The 4,322-nt window shown below is 36.3% G+C and overlaps 1 long non-coding RNA gene across 3 annotated transcripts in view; it reads left to right on the forward strand.

Moving 5' to 3' along the window:
• Positions 1–4,322, forward strand: part of LOC106460128 — a 7,996-nt gene that overhangs the window by 1,415 nt on the left and 2,259 nt on the right. The window contains exon 1 of one of the 3 annotated variants that reach the window (XR_002610690.1): positions 1,211–1,315. The exons of the other annotated variants lie outside the window; for them this stretch is intronic. This is a non-coding gene — a long non-coding RNA (uncharacterized LOC106460128). Of the gene's footprint in view, positions 1–1,210; positions 1,316–4,322 lie in introns of those variants that run through there. 3 annotated transcript variants of the gene reach the window in all.

A 4,322-nucleotide genomic window follows, 5' to 3' on the forward strand; every position in this document is an offset into this window, starting at 1 on the left:
AGCTTTGCGCGAAATTCAAAACAAACAAATAATGTTCATGAAAAGTCTTCACAAAGTCGTGCTACATCGGCTCAGGACCATTCCATTTTGGCTTTGGTTTGCACTGAATTGTTTTCAACACGTTCATGACATCTTGGACATTCTGTACACTTAATAGAAACAACAATAAGTGTTCTTCGGCTATTTCTTATGATTTTCTTTGGTTGGGGGTCCAATCAACCATATCAAAGTCTGCCAGTCACTGAACGATCTAACACAATGGGACGAACCAAGTATTTTATTATTAATATTCCTTCTGCTTCTCACTTTTCTTGTCCTCTTTTGATTGGATTCTGACGGTTTTTTTGGACAACTTCTCTTTTTGATCGCTTTAGCTTCAACATCGTGGTTACATCCACAATGTTTGCATTTCATAAAAACGCCAACCTTCTAACTTTGCTCTTGCAACTGAAATTAGGGTAAACATAACTTTCGGACATTCTCCTAGTGTAAATTTACAGAACACACGTAAATTACTTTGCCAAAGGCGCTGGACTTTCACCAAAATCTTGATACAAACGGAGGTGAGAACTCATTTTCAAATGAAGATTTCTCAGCAAGAGATTAAGCTTAGTGACGAATACAAAATGTATTTTGTTCGAAAGCTCTAATACTAAAATATTATGTATGATCGACTCCCGATTTCAGGGTTACAGTAGCTTGTTTATTCGTTATTAACGTTATTATTCGTTATTAACAATGGGTTATTTGTACTGTGCCCTCCACGGGTATCGAAACCCGGTTTTGAGCGTTATAAGCCTTCAGACTTATCGCTGAGCCACTAGGGGGCTAGTTACAGTATTAACTATATTTTGCTTTAAAACGCAACACATCTGAAAGCTATTTCGTTAAACCAGTACTAATTTCGTAATAGCTCTCACTATTGTCAACAACATGACTTAGTTTACAAGATGGAATTTCATGACTAAATCAGTATATAATTACATTATAGCCTCCTTTTTTATTTTATGTTTTATCGTAATAAAGGGGACCTAATACAGGTATTTGTTTTTAATTTGTGATGTATTAGTCTTTCATCTACATCCGAAAAGAACTACATTTTGTTGATAAAAATAATATTGTTTTAATTCAAGTTGTTTCCTTTAGAGGGCTCTGTTCTTGTCATTCAAGTAACTTACATTACTACGTTCACTTTTACTTCCATTTGATACAGAAACTTACCATACACACGTTACCTCGTCCAGTGAAAACTTGCCTAAATAAGAAGTTGATTATTAACTTTACCCAAGTGCTTTCTTATCGCTTTCTACTACAGGTAAGTGAGCAGTTAGTCTACGGACTTACAACGCAAAAATCTCAGGGTTCGATTCCCCGCGCTATATATAATATAAGGCTCACGTAACTCATTGCGTAACAACATCTAATCTAGAATTATAAGAAGCAAACATGTTTGAATCCAGTTGCTTCGGTATCTGCTGTGTCAATCGCAGGGAATCTAACCCCGGATTTTATTGGGTTTATTGTTTATTTGTAATTAAGCACAAAGCTACACAATGGGCCATCTGTGCTCTGCCCACCACGGGTATCGAAACCCGGATTCTAGCGTTGTGCTACTGGGGGGGGACATGGGTTTATTGAGAGCTTTATTAGGTTCAGTGATAATTTTGAATTATGAGTTTACTTCATTAAAAAAAACCAGCTAGTTTTAAATATCGAAGGGATTTAAACTGCTTTTAGATTTTAGATTTTTTGACGTAATTACGTAACGAAAAGTAAGTTATTTCTGTTTAAATTCAAATTTAGAATTTTTTAAAAACTAATATAGAATAAAATTGTACCAAAAGCAATTTTAAAAAAAATACTATTATCATAAAATTGGATTAATAGCATTTCTTCTTTCTGGAAAGTTTCAACAAGAATTGAATTACAGTCTAGTGATCATTATTTTTATTAACTACTATAAAAGAACAAACAAAGACGTCATCACTGTTTTCAAGTTCAATGCAAATGTCGGGTATAAAAAGAGAAGTTAATTTCCATAAGAGCATAGCGTTATTTTCTATGTGAAAGCAATACGTCTTACAACGCTTGGAGACGGCTTGAATGGGTAATGAAGAAAAAACTTATATTAAAGATTTTCTTCATTACCCATTCAAGCCGTTTCCAAGCATTATTAGTCTCAAAATGGGTTCCTCGTCATCGAATTTGAATACGTCTTACATTACTCGTCAGTGGTAAGTTTGCGGACTTAAAAGGCAAAAATTCGGGGTTCGAATTCCCGCGGTAGACAGAGCGTTAAACGACACATTGTGTAGCTTTTACGCTAAATTTGATATCAGTAACTTGTGATATTTTTACTTTTGAAGATGTCTGTCAGGAATTATAAATTTTATACGATGTTTTTCCCTTTTTTCAATATTTTTTCCTCTACGGAAATGTGTGAGTTAAATATACTAATTGCAACACTATAATGTTATGTGTGTATTTCTTTTCTTACTAAAATTCGGGATTATAATAATTTACATTTTAATTAAAATAAGGCTTTATCGTTTGATATATTACACAACCATATTTAATAAGAAAGAGTTTTGAAACACTCAGCTTCAAGAAGTTTAAGCCGTTATAGAATAAGCTTCAAATACAAAATAAGAACCAATCAGCACGCTTTATTCGATCACCATGCTGCATAAGAACCAATCAGCATGCTTTATTCGATCATTGTGGTGTTGAGATAGTGTCTGTTTGTTGTCCCATCCCTCCTATTAATATTGTATGAAAAAGTTCTATCTTCTTTATACCTAGTTGCTCCAGGTTGAAAGGTCATGCACCAACTTATGTCTAGTTCAAACTTTTGTTATACGTCAGATGCAGTCAAAGAATGCTCAATAGGTTGTTTCTCGGAACCGAGCACAAAATGGTCACAAACGTTTTTGCTTTGCGTTCCTTGCCTCGACGTCATAACCTCTACAATCATATCAGTGGTCCTCCAATGTTTATCGTAATCGTTAGGCCTGTAAACCATAAACAAATGTATGAATACACACAGGCCTTCTCAGAGGATTATTTTTTCAGGCCCCTGACTAAAATAAAATAAAAATGATACCACGTGAAAGTAAAATAGGACAATCAATAGCCCAAAATAAAAGTGAAACACAATTTGAATATTCAATTTGTATATATATAACTTGCAGCTCTAAGCTGAGAGCGTGTGTTACATTTTGGTCTGATTGAGAGGCACATAAAATCAAGTCGCGAAACTTGAGGCCCCCTTTGAACTTGGGGCCCGGGCCAAATGGCTCTCATGCCTCACCCCCTTTAATTGGCCCTATATACATATATATTCGTATTTTGCCTAATTTTAACACTGGTTTCATAAAAAATTTCCACGAGCGTGACGAAGGGGGACACAAATATCCCTGAACTCCTCAGTTGAGGAAAGTTTCTTTCCTGTTAAATGTCCCCCAGTGGCACAGCGGCATGTCTTCGGACTTATACCGCTAGAAACCGGTTTCGATATCGATGTGTAGCTTTGCGCTTAACTACAAACAAACAAATATTTTTAAAACTAAAAACCTGCCACTGGACGTTATCAGGTTGCACGTGCAAGAGACTTTCGAAAAGAGAAGCAGGTCGCAAGAACCCGGATGACGTAATTCCAACTTGTTTGTTTGTTTGTTTCACCTCTCTGCACTCTGTCCACCACAGGGAATCGAATCCCAGCTTTTAGCGTTATAAGTCCGTAAACTTACCGTTGACCCACTAGGGGGGGGGGGGTACACACAGTTTCGGAGACCAGACGTTATATCGGAGTTTGAAGTCAGATCTAGGCCTCAGACAAGAATAAAGATAAAGAAGAATGCTACTATACCTGCTATATGCAGTGCCGAAGAGGCTTTTCGTACAACACCAGGGCTCATCAATTCAGTGAGGATACAATAGACACAGCAGTGGTCAAGACGTCTTCTATGTCATCTGTTGTTTAAATAACAACCATTTCTGTATAAACTAGTTTATCTTATCTTCGCCACCAAAGGTAGACGGAGGTTATGTTTTCACCCCTGTGTGTGTTTGTCAACAAAGCTTCTCGAAAACGGCTGAATGGATTTGGACGAAAGTTGGTATACATTTGGACTATGATCCAACTTTGAAGTTTTTAGTTTTTGGAGGGTCAAGGTCGAAGCAAGGGTCGCGAAAATCCAAAAAAAACCCAATCTGTTAACATGGGGACCGATTTTTCACACTATTTTTGCTTTATAACTCAGTTAAAAATGATTGGGTTTTGATGAAACTCGGTGGACATATGTGGAATATAATTCGTTGCT

This window comes from Limulus polyphemus, unplaced genomic scaffold, assembly GCF_000517525.1.
Source record: "Limulus polyphemus unplaced genomic scaffold, Limulus_polyphemus-2.1.2 Scaffold714, whole genome shotgun sequence".
Lineage (NCBI taxonomy): Eukaryota > Metazoa > Arthropoda > Merostomata > Xiphosura > Limulidae > Limulus > Limulus polyphemus.